At 43.4% G+C, this 17862-nt stretch overlaps 1 protein-coding gene across 2 annotated transcripts in view; it reads left to right on the top strand.

Moving 5' to 3' along the window:
• The first annotated feature begins 1421 nt into the window (after positions 1 to 1421).
• The window catches only part of ivns1abpa (influenza virus NS1A binding protein a), a 65300-nt gene continuing 48859 nt past the window's right edge, over positions 1422 to 17862 (top strand). The window contains exon 1 of one of the 2 annotated variants that reach the window (XM_036978735.1): positions 1422 to 1501. The gene's annotated coding sequence lies outside the window, so the exon portion shown is untranslated. Of the gene's footprint in view, positions 1502 to 12507; positions 12703 to 17862 lie in introns of those variants that run through there. The other variant, XM_036978733.1, reaches the window with a different exon arrangement.

Raw genomic sequence — 17862 nt, 5'->3', positions numbered from 1 at the left:
AACTGAGGATGGATCAACAACTTTGTAGTTGCTCCACAATATTAATCTAATTGACAGAGTGAAAAGAAGGAAGCCAGTACAGATAGAAATATTCCAAAACATGCATCCTGCAACAAGGCACTAAAATAATACTGCAAAAACTGTGACAAAGCAATACATGTTATGTCCTGCATACGAAGCGTTATGTTTGGGGCAAATCCAACACATTACTGAGTACCACTCTCAACATTTTCAAGCATAGTGGTGGCTGCATCATCTTACGGGTATGCTTGTAATCGTTACGAACTAGGGAGTATTTCAGGATTTAAAAAAAACGGAATGGAGCTAAGCACAGGCAATATCTTAGAGGAAAACCTGCTTCAGTTTGCTCTCCACCAGATACTGGGAAATTAATTCACCTTTCAGCAGGTCAACTTAAAATACAAAGCTAAATCTACACTGGAGTTGCTTTCCAAGTTAACCTACATCTGCTTGAAAATCCATGGTAAGACTTGAAAATGGTTGTCTAGCAATGATCAACAACCAATTTGACAGAGCTTGAAGAATTTAGAAAATAATAAATGGGCAAATATTGTACAATCCAAGTGTGCAAAGCTCTTAGAGACTCACCCAGAAAGACTCACAGCTGTAATCACTGACAAAGGTGATTTTAACATGTATTAACTCAGGGGTGTGAAAACTAATGTAAATGAGAGATTTCTGTATTTCATTCACAATAAATGTGCATATTTCTCAACAACAACAAGAATTCCCTTAGTCATTACGGGGTATTGGGTGTAGATGGGTGAGAAAAAAACATATTTAATCAATTTGGAATTCAGGCTGTAACACAACAAATGTGGAATACCCCTTTGGATCAATAATTTAGCCAGCTAACTTTGATACATAGCCAGAAATAATTGTGGATTTTCCGGTTCATTAAGAAAGCAAAACTTAGATATGTGTTTTTGGTTGTTGAGTCATTTAGAGAATGCCCATTTCAAGCTTATCTTTCGAAAAAATGTAAAGTTACATCACGATATTTAGGCTAGTTAGCTGGCTAACTCCTTGATCCTGCTTTGTACTATACCCCTCAGGTCACAGTAGTTATAGTATCAACAGACAAATCAGGGATTATTTATCTTTAGCCTGTATCCCCATGCTACTCACATGACTACTGGGCTTCTCATGCTGCTCACGTCCACTCGGACCCCTGCTACCAATCACAATGGACTATTACTATGTCCTAAGTCATCTATAGATTTGTCAATAAACTTTACCCAATACCTGGGAAAGACCATATAAGTTCTGACTCTGGGTAAATGGAGGACTAGTCTAGCATGCTGATAGTCTACACAGTATCTCAGGTCAGGGGGATAAGGGGAGGTCTTGACACCCCCCCCCCCCCCCCCCCCACCCCCCTCCCCCAATCACAGTTCCACTTTTAGTTCCTCTGTAAAAACCCATTCACCTCTCAGTCACTCAGGCAGTGAGGAATGCACACTCCACTCCAGCTTCACTGGTAAGTGAGATGCTTGGTAAATGTTAATACAGTCATTATTAGGCATACAAATTGATTGTGAGCTTAGAGATGTATGAGCTTGGAAGACCGTTCGTTCCAACTGAGCACTGAAGAAAATAAGGAATGTGCATGGTGAGGATGATTTTATTTAAACAGAAACCTGAAAGACCAGCCTTGCTTGGAACTATAATATTTAGTTCAGTGGAAAGGAAGGGAGGTTCCATAACAAAGAACCAGCTATGAAAGAGGAACACTCGATTCGGGAACAAACTGGTATCTGTCATCATACTGTCATCAGGGCACTCAGTCACACTGACTTTTGACACGACTTTTGGACTATTGAAGATAAAGCTTTACTGATTAAATAGTAAAAATATGAATAGAATATCTGAAATATTTCACTAAATATAAAAGTGGACGGAAGAAGAAGAGTCTGAGACTTCTGTGACAGAGCCACAATGGTTTAACAGCTACACCATAAAAATGGACACTGTTAAATTAATGAACACGTTGATGGAGCAACAGACACCATTGTGCCACGGACACAGTTTCACTAGCCAGTTAACAGACACATTCGAATTGTGTCGCTGCTGATTGAATCACCAGGGCGGAAAATAGGATAGGATGAACTGTAATGTTCAATAATTATTATTATGTCTACAAAATGGTAAATGGTTATTTTGCCTAAAATCAATAGTTGGCTCAGTGAAGTGGACACAATGTTTTCAGTTTGGGTCTATTAACTTTAATGGTACAGTGCTTCAATGGCCTAGAGTCCTATGTAAAACTTCCACCTGTGAGATATTTTGGGTTCAAAGTTGACATAAGGTACTATACAATTGAGAAAAATCTATATGACCTGGCAGCACTTCTTGCACTATAATATTTATCTCTCTGACCCTCTGGACCCTTTCAGCAAACACAATTTGAACACAGAAAAAATGATGTCATTCCTACTCTGGAGCAATGAACAGAGAAAGATACACAATCCCACTGCCTCACATTCGCCCTCACATTCGTCAAGGTCATACGGTGCATTAGTCATGAGTGAGAGAGTTTGTCACAGTTTATCAGTTCGTTATCAGAACACCATGTGACTTGGCTCTTATGACACCATTCTCATATTCCATTCCATTAATCCAGGCACAAACCAGTTTAAAAAACCTAGACCCCAGTTCTAGAATACATTAGCTCATTCTGGTCATTTAACATTACATTCCCCCTATTTTTTTCCTAACCCTACCACCCCTCCCCTGATTGGAGTAAACTAACATTTATCTTCGAGCACATATATAGTACACTCTGATCTTAACTCCAACCCTTAGATGTCCACAGACTAATCCATCGTTCATAGTACACTACCATTTTACAATTTCCTTTTGCAATACATCCTTTTATTTAACTGTGGATTCTTACGAGGGTCGTGAACCTCTCTATTTGTACCAATTCTACCAAGATTGCCCTAAAAATGTATATTTTACCTAAGAGTATAATCATATTTCCCATTAATTGATCAATATTTTTCAGATCTCCTAACAGTGCTGTTTGTCAGTCCATCTGAACACAGACTGTTATGACTTCACAACCCCTCCTGGACCTGACTCCAAAATACCACGTGTTGTCCTGTGTGGCTCAGTTGGAAGAGAATGGTGCTTGCAATGCCAGGGTTGTGGGTTCAATTCACATGAGGGGACCCAAACAAAAATCTATGCAGTCACTCTGGAAAAGTGACTACTAAATTGTGAAAGTGAACCACTGAAGGACAGTACCAAAAAAGATGATATCTTTCCTTGTGGCAGTCTGCACAGGGCTTACTGTTCAATGCCCCATATATTGAGAATTATTTTTGTGGCGAGAATTGTATATAATAGTTTAAATTGAAAATAATTGTTTTGTATATCAGTTCATAAACCCAATGCTACAGTATTGGGACATCAAAAATCTGTTCCCAATTATCTTAGTTCCCAAACCTCTCAAACTTGAGTTAAACTGAAACATTTAATGATTTATACTAGTCATTTTAATCCATGCATGGTTTTTCATTGGAGGCAGGCAAACCAATACATTCCTTTCTCTTTTGAGTAATTGCCTCTTCCATTTTTTGTGGCTGAACTGCAATGAGTTGGTTATACTTTTGCATTAAGCATACCTCTCTATAGACCTTTGTTAATTGCTTGTGTTACATAATTTTACAGTCTTTATTTACAATTCATAAACAAGATACCTTACTTATACTTTTTTTAGCCATATAATTTGCTCAAATATTTGTTTAGCCTCTTCTGGGGGATGGCATTGGACTTGTAACCAAATCTATGTGGCTTCATTTAAAAGGGGGGGGATAATTTAAAACAAGGTTCCATTGTCAATTCATCCGAAATGATTGGTTTTAAGATGTATAACAACAAAAAGCCCCCTTTTGAACATTGGATGTGCCTCTCTTAGTAGCCTGCTGGAAAACCAGTTTGGATTTCGATATCATTTTGGTATAATGAAGGCTTTAAGAGAGAGGTTTAATGCCTTAATAGTTCATATTTTTAACCCTCCAAACTCATGTTCGTTATATAAATAAAATGCAATATTTTTCTCTCATGATTTGAAAAAAGGATTCTTCTGGAGTCGGTAGAAAAGGTTTCTCAAACTTGGTCCTTCGCACCCCAAGGGGTGCACAGCTGGTTCAAAACATCAAGCTTTGATCATTTGAATCTGCTTTGTAGTGTCAGGGGTCCCGAGGACAGAATTTGTGAAACGCTGAGGTAGTGCATCTCAGTGCATTAGAACAGATTATTATTTACAATGACGGGACTCCCAATCACGGCCGGATGTGATACAGCCTGGAATCAAACCAGGGACTGTAGTGACACCTTTAGCACTGAGATGCAGTGCCCTAGACCGCTGCAACACTCGGGAGCCCAATATAATGTCCCATGTTTGGAATTAAAAAAAATATATATTACCAGTTGGAAAAAAACATTTTGCATAATGCAATATACTCTGCAAGGGTGATTGATACAGCAGCACCGTGCTATCACTAGAGATGAGAACTTTGTGACTAACTTAGTGACTCACTACTTGATCGAAAGGCCCACCAACCTCAGAATGTATTGATTAAATGCCAAGACACATGTTGCGTCCAGGGCCAGGCTGCCCGCCACTGTGCCTGGTGTTCAGATCAGGGTATGTCTTCCGCTGCAGTAAGTCTTAATCAGAAAATGCCAGCAACACAGCCATCAGCACCTGCCACGTGCCAGAACGAGACATAGCTGAAATATTCATACGGCTCTTGTCAAGGCTCATATGTGAAGCCCCACTGAACCTTTTGGGGGCCACTGAGATCTGGTGTTGCTGCCGGAGAGAGAGGAGGGGAGCGTTGCTTGATTATGCTACAGGCAGTCTAAAGTAACATTCCAATTCTCCACTAAAGTGCAGGTTCACATTCCCTAGAAGATTTAAAAAGCATTGGGTATATGATAGACAAGACTCTATCTACGGTACATCAATGCCAGGTCGCAGTTGTAAATGAGAACTTGTTCTCAACTGGCCTACCTGGTTAAATAAAGGTGAAATAATTTTTTACAACTGCAAACCTTTAATTAATCACAGAGGGTGAACGAGTACACACTTCAAGGAGGGGGAGGGTTGGAATTTAACCTATGGCTGTAGGATAGGATTAGGTGTGCGTGCGTGTGCGTGTGCAGGAGAAAGTGAATAGTGCTTATAGTGGGTCTGAGACTGATTCAAGCTGAGGCTGCTGGCTGGGCTTGTTCAGCTGTTGTCAGCACACCTCTCCCTGACTGAGCCCATGTGATGTCACCACTGGCTCTCAGCCTCTCTCTGGGGAGACAAAGTGCTGCCAAGGAAACCTCATTCACCTCCATCAAAACTTAAAGTGTCCTCTGCTGTAGCAGTACTTTTGATCTGCTGTGAGGGGAATCTTTAAGGTGGCGAAGGAAACAAGTTATCTGCAAGTAATGACACTCACCTCAGGAGTGTGTGTGTGTGTGTGATATATATATTTATATATATATACACAGCACCAGTCTAAAGTTTGAACACATCTACTTATTCAAGGGCTTCTCTTTATTTGTACTATTTTCTACATTGTAGAATAATAGTGAAGACATCAAAACTATGAAATATCACATATCATGTAGTACCGCAAAAAATATAAAAACAAATCCAAAATGTTGATTCTTCAAAGTAGCTACCCTTTGCCTTGATGACAGCATTGCACACTCTTGGCATTCTCTCAACCAGCTTGCATCAACTGGAATGCATTTCAATTGTTAAAAGTTAATTTGTGGAATTTCTTTCCCACTTAATGCATTTGAGCCACAAGGTAGGAGTGGTATACAGAAGATAAGAAGATAAATTACAGCTGCCTCTGATTGGGAACCACACTCGGCCAGAAACAAAGAAATAAAGAACATAGAATGCCCACCCAAATCAGACCCCCCCAAAGGTGAGGAGTCCGGCCGCAAAACTTGAACCTATAGGGGAGGGTCTGGGTGGGCATCTATCCGCGGTGGCGGCTCTGGTGCGGGACGTAGACCCCGCTCCACCTCTGGCTCACCCCACTTTGGTGGCGCCTCTGGTGCGGGGACCCTCGTCGCCGACCCCGGACTGGGGACCCTCGCCGCAGGCCCCGGACCGGAGACCGTCACCGCTGGCACAGGACCGGGGACCGTCGCTGAGGGCCCCGGACCGGAGACCGTCGCTGGGGGCCCCGGACCGGAGACCGTCACCGCGGGCACAGGACCGGGGACCGTCGCCGAGGGCCCCGGACCGGAGACCGTCGCTGGGGGCCCCAGACCGGAGACCGTCGCTGGGGGCCCCGGACCGGAGACCGTCGCAGGGGGCCCCGGACCGGAGACCGTCGCTGGAGGCTCCAGACCGGGGACCGTCGCTGGGGGCTCCGGACCGGAGACCGTCGCTGGAGGCTCCAGACCGGGGACCGTCGCTGGAGGCTCCAGACCGGGGACCGTCTCTGGAGGCTTTGTGCCATGGAGCTTCACTGGAGGCTTCGTCCCATGGATCATCACTGGAGGCTTCGTCCCATGGATCATCACTGGAGGCTTCGTCCCATGGATCATCACTGGAGGCTTCGTGCCATGGATCATCACTGGAGGCTTCGTGCCATGGATCATCACTGGAGGCTTCGTGCCATGGATCATCACTGGAGGCTTCGTGCCATGGATCATCACTGGAGGCTTCGTGCCATGGATCATCACTGGAGGCTTCGTGCCATGGATCATCACTGGAGGCTTCGTGCCATGGATCACCACTGGAGGCTTCGTGCCATGGATCACCACTGGAGGCTTCGTGCCATGGATCATCACTGGAGGCTTCGTTCGTGGAGCAGGTACAACCCGTCCTGGCTGGATACCCACTTCAGCCCTGCACGTTCGAGGAGCTGACACAGGACACACTGGCCTGTGCCGGCTCTGCGCAAGGTGTCTCCAATGCGCCTGCACAGCCCAGTGCATCCTGGACACACTGGACCGTGGAGGCGCACTGGAGGTCTCGAGTGCAGAGCTAGCACAACTCGTCCTGGCTGGATACCCCCTGTAGACCGGCAATTGCGGGGAGCTGGAACAGGCCGCATATGGCTGTGCTGGCGAACCGGGGACACCGTGCGTAGAGCTGGCGCAGGATAACCTGGGCGTAAGAAACACACTAGAGGCCTGGAGCGCTGAGCCGTCCTGGCTGGATGCCCACTCTAGCCCGGCCGATGCGGGGAGCTGGAATATAGCGCACCGGGCTATGAGTGCGCACTGGAGAGACAGTGCGCTTTACTGCATAACACGGTGCCTGCCCAGTCACTCTCTCCCTACGGCAAGCACGGGGAGTTGGCTCAGGTCTATCACCTGACTCTGCCAATCTCCCCGTGTGCACGCCCACAAAAAAAAGTTCAGCCAACTCCTCGTAGCGTCGCCGTTACGGCTTTGCTGCTTCCAGCTCCTCCTTAGGAGGGCGATATTCACCAGCCTGTGCCCAGGGTCCCTTGCCTTCCAGTATCTCCTCCCATGTCCATTCCTCCAGGAAACGCTAATTGGTATTTTTGTGGTGGGATCTTCTGTAACGGGTGTCGTCGGAAGGATGAGACCAAGGCACAGCGTTCTTTGAGTTCCACATAATCTATTAACGAAGTGAAACTTTAGAAAAGACAAAAGAATACAACGACCGAACAGCTTCGTTGTGCAAACTACCTGCACACAAACAAAAAACAAGATCCCACACAGGAGGGAAAGGGCTGCCTAAGTATGATCCCCAATCAGAGACAACGATAGACAGCTGCCTCTGATTGGGAACCACACTCGACCAGAAACAAAGAAATAAAGAACATAGAATGCCCACACAAATCCCACCCTGACCAAACCAAAAGAGAGACCTAAAAAGGCTCTCTAAGGTCAGGGCATGACACATTAACTGTTCAGAGGAGACTGCATGAATCAGGCCTTCATAGTCGAATTGCTGCAAAGAAACCACAACTACAAGACACCAATAATAAGAAGAGACTTGATTGGGCCAAGAAACAAGAGCAATGGACATTAGATTGGTGGAAGTCTGTCCTTTGATCTGATGAGTCCAAATTAGAGATTTTTGGTTCCAATCGCCGTGTCTTTGTGAGACACAGAGTAGGTGAACGGATGATGTCCGCATGTGTGGTTCCCACCGTGAAACATGGAGGAGGAGGTGTGATGGTGCTTTGCTGGTGACACTGTCTGTGACTTATTTAGAATTCAAGATGCACTTAAACAGCATAGCTACCACAGTATTCTGCAGCGATACACCATCCCGTCTGGTTTGCGCTTAGTGCGGACTATCATTTGTTTTTCAACAGGACAATGACCCAAAACACACCTCCAGGCTGTGTAAGGGCTATTTGACCATGAAGGAGAGTGATGGAGTGCTGCATCAGATGGCTTGGCCTCCAACAATCACCCAACCTCAACCCAATTGAGATGGTTTGAGATGAGTTGGACCACAGAGTGAAGGAAAAGCAGCCAACAAGTGTTCAGCATATGTGGGAACTCCTTCAAGACTGTTAATAAAATCATTCCTCATGAAGCTGGTTGAGAGAATAAGAGTGTGCAAAGCTGTCATCAAGGCAAAGGGTGGCTACTTTGAAGAATCTAAAATATATTTTCATTTGTTTAACACTTTTTTGGTTACTACATTATTCCACATATGTTATTTCATAGTTTTAATGTCTTCACTATTATTCTACGATGTAGAAAATAGTAAAAAATAAAGAAAAACCATTGAATGAGAAGTGTGTGTCCAAACTTTTGATCGGTATTGAATATGGTTCTTAATTTCAAACCACATTCAAACCTTTGAAAATAGTTAAAAACTAAGTTCAACTAAGAAATTCTAAATATACATGTTCTCTATCATGATTGTGTGGCAGGTTTGTTTTGTTTTGCTGTGAGCATCCTGGCAGGTGTCTTCACTGACATTTTCAACATGTCCCTGAATGAGTCTGTAATACCAACATGTTTCAAGCAGACCACCATAGTCCCTGTGCCCAAGAACACGAAGGCAACCTGCCTAAATGACTACAGACCCGTAGCACTCACGTCCGTAGCCATGAAGAGCATTGAAAGGCTGGTAATGGTTCACATCAACACCATTATCCCAGAAACCCTAAACCCACTCCAATTTGCATACTGCCAAAACAGATCCACAGATGATGCAATCTCTATTGCACTCCACACTGCCCTTTCCCACCTGGACAAAAGGAACACCTATGTGAGAATGCTATTCATTGACTACAGCTCAGCCTTCAACACCATAGTACCCTCAAAGTTCATCACTAAGCGAAGGATCCTGGGACTAAACACCTCCCTCTGCAACTGGATCCTGGACTTCTTGACGGGCCGCCCCCAGGTGGTGAGGATAGGTAGCAACACATCTGCCACGCTGATCCACAACACTGGAGCCCCTCATGGGTGTGTGCTCAGTCCCCTCCTGTACTTCCTGTTCACCCACGACTGCATGGCCAGGCACGACTCCAACACCATCATTAAGTTTGCAGACGACACAACAGTGGTAGGCCTGATCACTGATAACGACGAGACAGCCTATAGGGAGGAGGTCAGAGACCTGGCCGGGTGGTGCCAGAATAACAACCTATCCCTCAACGTAACCAAGACTAAGAAGATGATTGTGGACTACAGGAAAAGGAGGACCGAGCACGCCCCCATTCTCATCGACGGGCTGTAGTGGAGCAGGTTGAGAGGTTCAAGTTCCTTGGTGTCCACATCAACAACAAACTAGATTAGTCCAAACACACCAAGACAGTTGTGAAGAGGGCACAACAAAGCCTATTCCCCGGCAGGAAACTAAAAAGATTTGGCATGGGTCCTCAGATCCTCAAAAAGTTCTATAGGTGCAACACTGCATCACTGCTTGGTATGGCAATTGCTCGGCCTCCGACCGCAAGGCACTACAGAGGTTACATCACTGGGGCTAAGCTGCCTGCCATCCAGGACCTCTACACCAGGCGGTGTCAGTGGAAGGCCCTAAAAATTGTCAAAGACCCCGGCCACCCCAGTCATAGACTGCTCTCTCAACTACCACATGGCAAGCGGTACCGGAGTGCCAAGTCTAGGACAAAAAGGCTTCTCAACAGTTTTTACCCCCAAACCATAAGACTCCTGAACAGGTAATCAAATGGCTACCTGGACTATTTACATTGTGTACCCCCCCCCAACCCCTCTTTTACACTGCTGCTACTCTCTGTTTATCATATATGCATAGTCACTTTAACTATAGATTCATGTACATACTATCTCAATTGGCGCGACCAACCAGTGCCCCCGCACATTGGCTAACCGGGCTATCTGCATTGTGTCCCGCCACCCACCACCCGCCAACCCCTCTTTTATGCTACTGCTACTCTCTGTTCATCATATATGCATCGTCACTTTAACCATATGTACATACTACCTCAATCAGCCCGAATAACCGGTGCCGGTATATAGTCTCGCTACTGTATGTAGCCTCGCTACTGTATGTAGCCTCGCTACTGTATATAGCCTCGCTACTGTATGTAGCCTCGCTACTGTATATAGCCTCGCTACTGTATGTAGCCTCGCTACTGTTATTTTTCACTGTTTTTTACTGTTGTTTTTATATATTACTTACCTATTGTTCACCTAATACATTTTTTTCACTGTTGGTTAGAGCCTATAAGTTATAGTGAAATGCTAAGGTCTACACCCGTTGTATTCAGCGCACGTGACAAATAAACTTTGATTTGATTTGATTTGACAATGAGTTTGGGTCTTCTGTCTTGTAAATGTCAAGTGTGTCCCTCCCTACCAAAGTCAGGACATTATGCATACACACAAAAGGGTAAGGAACCAGGTGATATCTGATGCAGGCGGACATTGTTTGTCAGCGATAAACAGAGAACGCTGAGCAGACTGCCTAGCAACAGGTCCTCCATTTCAAAGCCTCTGTAAAGAGCATGACCAAATCAAACACACATTGGCTGAGTCCTGAATAAGACCGTTTTAATACACTATAGGCTCTCACTCAGTCAGGAATGTGACATCTCCCTAAGTTGGTAATAGCCAGCGTGACAATGACGATGTCCCCATGCCTAAATACCAACCTGCACCACCCACCACTGTTCTGTTTTGCCATGATCCCTTGATTCATCCCACTCAGACACCATACACCACTGTTTTGACAAATTTGATCTGTGTGTTGACTACCCACCTGGGTTTGGTTGTTAGGCTAGCCCTCTGGTCTTACATACAAAGGACAGGCAGAGCTCTTCTACAGTAGGGCTTTGGCTCAAATCTATTGTGCCATTACTGTCACTGAATCAGTGGGCGGGAGGAGCCAGGTTACAGAACGCTGCAGGGCTGGCACAGGCTAACTAGCATGAGGCTCATGTGGCTACAGTTTGTGATCCCTTAATCTGATCTAATCACTGTAGAGTACAGTAGACTAGTATAAGGTCTTAGCAACCATGCAGGGATCTATCTGAAGGTATGCCTTCCTGATGATGATGATGTCTGTAGGGGATAGCGGCTCTCAGGGACAGGATCTCCTAATCATCTCATGATGCCTCATCAGGAGAGGAACAACAAGGTACTCATAGGAGAGTCGGGCTCAGGTCTAGCAGATCTAGCCTATATCTAGTCAGTATACAAGACTAATCCCCATCGGTAGGCAGTATACAGTAGGCTTGTCCCGATGTGTGATGATGCTGTAACACAATTACATTGAAGAAGAAAAAACGACCGTTGTCTGTCACGAGTGTTGAATCAAAATAGACTTGAACTTACTCTGCTGGTTGTCTGTCTGGTTGGTCCTTCAGCTGGTCTAAATTCGAGACAAAATATCCACAGTATTATTAAACCAACTTCAAAACGTTGGTCTCTGTGAGTGACAATCAAGTAAATTGCTCATGACTTAAGCACAGAAGTACTTGTACGCAATGTATGCATACTTACCGATGTCGTGCAGGCGTTTACATGGTTTTGCGCATGTCCCAGGTGACCTTTAAACGGCAGTACCAGCGATCTAAAAAGTGTGTAATAATGCTTCCCTGTGCATATTTTGTCTAAAATCTGACCAGCTGAAGGACCTAACGCACATACAACCCCGTAGAGTAAGTTCAAATGTATTTTTATTCAACAATCAGGCTTGTAAGTAAGCTTTCCACGTTTTTGCAGTGCTTTGTTTGATAGTATACCAATAATTGGTATAATAGCCTGATTTATAAGGCAAGCAATAGGCCTGCTATCAAATCAGTCCAAATCAGTAGCAGTATGTCCTATGACTTAATCAAAGTCTAAAGTAAAATGATTAAATTAAATTATACTTTCCGGCAGATACAGAAGAAGTTGGGAGAAATATAGGCCTGTTTTAGACATCTATTCATTACACAACTACTTGCAGCCCCGCCTGGATGTACGTACTTTTTCGCAGGCTGGCCTAGACGTTGCTACGTCACCGGCAGGGTGGCACTTGACAGTGTTTTTTTGAACGCGCTAGAGCAACCCAGACACTGCTCATTCAACTTGCCTGTGCTTCAGTCACATTGGAGAGCCAGAGGGACAGAGCGAGAGGGACCTGAGAAAACTGAACCGTGCCAACTGCATCGTATTCGCTGTACCCACACAGACAACTCTGAATTTACATTAAATATGTCTATCACCATCTGCTGTCAAAAGCCCCAGGTAAGCAATTATTTCTGCAAAATATAGCTAGAGGATTGTCATTGTAGGCTACATCGTGTACTGTACGTAGGCTACTGGAGGAAATGGTTGCAAACGACGTGGTCATGGCTAACAGGGATCCAGCTTTTGTAAAATGAACGTCAGATTTGACTTTTTATAGCAGGTTAGGATTTACGCAGCAGGTTAGGCGAATTAACCTAGCAGGTTAGGATAATTAGATTAGGAAAAGGGTTCGTTTATATGCAAACATTTTAACTTGACCAAACGAGGTGGTTTACTTGGTTTTATACGCTGACCTCTGTGAGGTCGTTGTTCTAGATCTAAAATAGTCTTTACTTGACTGTCGATGTTTTAACCTGAATCGGCGATGGTTGTTACATTGTTGTTACATTGCATCTTCCCGCCTTATAGCGGGAGAACGCGGAACGGATGGACACGAGTGTGTCGTTGGCAACACAGCGGTTAGTGCAATGACAATTTATCAGAAATACATCCGTTGTTATTATGCTGCACCGCATACCAATTGTTTGTCTTTCTTGCAAAAACCTACCATCTGTACATATTCATTTGTGAATTCGCTTGTCCGGACACGTTCTCACTGGCTGGCAAAATGGGGGGGGGGGGGGGGTAGCTGAGCTCTGCAAAGTTTACCGGGCAGACCTACCACAAAAGAGCTAATGTTAACTAGTATCGTTCCGTTTTCCTCTTTTGTAATACACACTAGTCGCATCGTGTTATTTTTTTGTGTGCGTAGTTAGTAATGTAATGTCAAGCTGATGAGATTTTGGCTCCACTGACCTACATTCGGATAGTAGGGGACCGGTGGGTAGACAAAGACAGGCTAGTCATAATGCCGGGGGCTGTGGTCTGCTCTCTCTCTCTCTCTATGGCGGGCACAATATGATGCAAGCATGCGCCAATGTGCGTTATGCGCGCGCCCAGACCAATGCGCGCGAGCCAGCCAATAGAACTGCTTCAGAATGGACCTATCATCTCAGAGGGACGTTTGTTACGCTCTCTGGGACTGCCCACCGATTGTTGGCAGCGTGGCAACACATGGGTACAATTTGTCCTTTTCCGCTTTCGAGATTGATACATTGTACCACTATTTTATTGTTGCTCTTGTCATTATTTAAAGGAAAGGTTCTCCCATGTTGAATGGTATATTGTTTTTGTGCATCTCTGAGTGATGTTCTATCGATTCCCTGGGTCATTTCATGTTTTCTTGTGTATCCGGGATATTGCGGTTCAAGCAAGCAGAAATCCGTCCGGTATGACGCAAAAAACATTTAAAATAATGTCAGATTTAAATACTGGCTGATGTCATAACTCCAGGAGAATGTCTCCTCTCAAACGAGCCATTGATCATATTTTTGTGATATTCCTACCCCGAGCAATGTATAATTTAAAGGAGGGTCTAGCATATGTGTCCTATTTGTCTGCCTCTTTAGGCTAGGGTGCATTGCATGGTGCAGTTGCCAAATATATTATAGAAAGGAGATGGGAATCCAATGAATGAAGGAACGTATAAAGCAGCACCCAGCAGTGTCGACCAATCGTGTTCACGATGTCATGCTTCTTCACCCGGTTGCTAAGCTAACAGTCACGCAATCCCTTCTCAAAGTCGGTGTATACGTGGAAAAAATGGCCTATTTTCCTCAGAAGTACGTAATGTCACCATTCCAAAGCTATACGATATTACAGATAGCAAGTTAATGATCTTGCGTCATAGAAATGTAATGTACTTCTTGTTGACGAAATTTCTCCAAATGTTGGGGTTTTGAGCTAGCGCCCCATAGACTCCCATTCACTCCTTTTAGGAGAGCGCTCCTTGTTCCATGATCGCCCAGAATGCACCACGTGGCCCATTGGCGTAGAATAGACGCCGTTTCCCATCTCCTCAAAAGTATTTCTGAGGTTGCGAACATGGTGAGATGGTAGATTCCTAGATTGATACCGTGGTTTTAGGCGATTTACGTAGCTAGCCAGACAAAAGAGAGCATTGCATATTGTAGATTTTGTATTTGACTTGAGCTGCAACAGATTTCCACAACGATTTTCCATGTTGTTACTAACCTTATTATAATGTCAAAATGAAACATTTGTTCACAAAAAAATATTGTTCTCACATAGTGTTATGTAACAGTGTAAATTAAAGGAATGAGTTGTTTGGGGTGGAATTTTCCTTTAATGCCACATATTGAAAATACATTTGCATTTACCTATCAATTTTTGGATTTGTTGGTATTTTGGGCTAATATAAAAATGTCAAACTTAATGAAAATGTATATTTAGTTTAGTTTATCATACTACTGTCATCAATATTACAATAAATATTAACCACTTTAAAATGAACATACATCAATAATTTCAAAGCTCATTACATAAAATTGTCAATTTTAAAAGCCGATTTTATAGTGTTACAAAGTGGACTATATTTAGTAACTTACTTTAAAGATGGTGATGGGGTCTAAATGGGCATTATTCTAAATTCAGTGTAGTTGTCTTTAACTGCCATTTCTTAGATATGTTCTCCAGACTTGCTCAGAGGGAATTGTTGATACGTTGTATAAAAAAAACACAAATGCATTTTTACGTACACGTCTTTAGTATTTTACAGATAGAAAGAAGAAAAAAGTATTTATCTGCAATCTGCTGTGGACAAGTCTGGTCTTGGAGTATCTTAACCAAATGAAACCACAATATTTAAGACTGACTTCATCCAATGTCCAGAAAAATGGATTTATGTGATATGCAAATGTGTGCATATTTAATGATCTTACCTAATTTTCATATTTTTATACCATTTTTCAAAAACATTGTAATACAAAAAAGTTGTACATTTGTGTCTACATTCAACTGGTAAAATGTTATTGTGATATAATTTTCAGGGACATTTTTTTCCCCCTATGAGGGTGTGTTGTGTTGCCTGGCCTTAAAGATACTCCAGTCTCTCTAGCACCTCACATCGCAATAGGTGGTCTAAGTATCTTCATGACATCCATGATATCCAATGCTCTGTTTTCTGTGAAAATAAAACCTCAAGGATTGATTTTTACACCCCGGCTTAGCTTGCTGTATTTGTAATTTATATAATGGGTGGAAATACTAGAATGTTAAAACGTGGGCGTGGCAATCTGCAATACTAGCCTACTGCTCGGGATGTCATTATGTTCCACTGTGGCCTGGCTTTAGCATTCTGGGGACTTCTAATTGTTGTCTGTTTTCTGCACCATTGTGATTTAACAGTCAGATGGAAACCGAGAGAAAAAAACGTTTAGAAAACTAGTAACCCTCTATGGCAGTATCTCTTTCTTTCTCTATTAGCCTGTCTGTCTGTACCTCAATCTAACTGTTCTCGCTCGTCTCTCCCAGTCGGTCTCGCTTATCGACACCCTCCTTGTCTTCCCAAAGATTCGGCCTGGTGTGATCAAGTCGTCCCCTTGACTGCTGTGATTTCCCAAAACGAACAGTCTAGTTCATGTGAAAGTGCTTACCAGTGTCTACTCTTATTAATGTATATTTCCTCTAGTCTCTACACTCTCCTTACTACAGTCTCCAGTTAGTGTACTGTACTCTAGCAGGGGCATGAAGGTTGAGTTTATCGTTCAGCCTCTGTGCCCAACCAACACTATGTATAGAGCCAGCTGGGCAGAAGATTGATCTGTATTCTACTCCTGGCCACCTGATCTTAAAGGTTAAAACAAATGTCTAAAGGGAAGGAACAGGGCTAGCTAATTTTGCTTATCATTCACGCATAATCAACCCCTGAAATGTAGACAGACTAACAGGGTTGGCATGCTGAATGTTTGTGGTCTATAACTCACTGTGCTTTATGAAGACTTTATACAATACCAGTAAAAAGTTTGGACACACCTACACATTCAAGGGGTTTTCTTTATTTATACTATTTTCTACATTGTAGAATAATAGTGAAGACATCAAAAGTATGAAATTACACATATGGAATCATGTAGTAACCAAAAAAGTGCTAAACAAATTAAATATATTTTACATTTGAGATTCTTCAACCCTTTGCCTTGAAGACAGATTTTCAGACTCTTGGCATTCTCTCAACCAGCTTCACCTGGAATGATTTTCCAAAAGTCTTGAAGGAGCTCCCACATATTTTGAGCACTTGTTGGCTGCTTTTCCTTCACTCTGCGGTCCAACTCATCCCAAACCATCTCAATTGGGTTGACGTCAGGTGTTTATGGAGGCCAGGTCATCTGATGCAGCACTCCATCACTCTCCTTGGTCAAATAGCTTTTACATAGCCTGGAGGTGTGTTGGGTCATTGTCCTGTTGAAAAACAAATGATAGTCCCACTAAGAGCAATCCAGAGGGGTTGGCGTATTGCTGCAGAATGCTGTGGTAGCCATGCTGGTTAAGTGTGCCTTGCATTCTAAATAAATCACAGACAGTGTCACTAGTAAATCAACATCACACCTCCTCCTCCATGCTTCACGGTTGGAACCACATACGCAGAGATCATCCGTTCACCTACTCTGCGTCTCACAAAGACACGGTGGTTGGAACCAAAAATCACAGATTTGGACTCATCAGACCAAAGGACAGATGTGGCAGTCCTCATGAGAGCCAGTTTCATCATACTTGATGGTTTTTGCGACTGCGCTTGAAGAAACTTTAAAAGTTCTTGAAATGTTACTGATTGACAGAACTTCGTGATGGACTGTCATTTCTCTTGCTTATTTGAGCTGTAATATGAATTTGGTCTCTTACCAAATAGGGCTATCTTCTGTATACCACCCCTTCCTTGTCACAACACAACTGATTGGCTCAAACGTATTAAGAAGGAAAGAAATTCCACAAATGAACTTTTAACAAGGCCCTCCTGTTCATTCCAGGTGACTACCTCATGAAGCTGGTTGAGAGAATGCCAAGAGTGTGCACAGCTGTCATCAAGGCAAAGGGTGGCTACTTTGAAGAATCTTACGTATAAAATGTATTTTGACTTGTATAACACTTTTTGGGGTTACTACGTGATTCCGTATCTGTTATTTCATAGTTTTGGTGTCTTCACTATTATTCTACAATGTAGAAAATAGTAAAAAATAAAGAAAAACCCTTGAATTAGTTTGTGTGTCCAAACTCTTGACTGTTACTGTATGTCGACCCCCCCCCCCCCTCCCCCAGAAT

The sequence above is a fragment of the Oncorhynchus mykiss genome, chromosome 5 (assembly GCF_013265735.2).
Source record: "Oncorhynchus mykiss isolate Arlee chromosome 5, USDA_OmykA_1.1, whole genome shotgun sequence".
NCBI classification, from domain to species: Eukaryota; Metazoa; Chordata; class Actinopteri; order Salmoniformes; family Salmonidae; genus Oncorhynchus; species Oncorhynchus mykiss.
The sequence above is the reverse complement of the archived record's forward strand: the minus strand, read 5'-3'. Positions and strand labels throughout refer to the sequence as shown.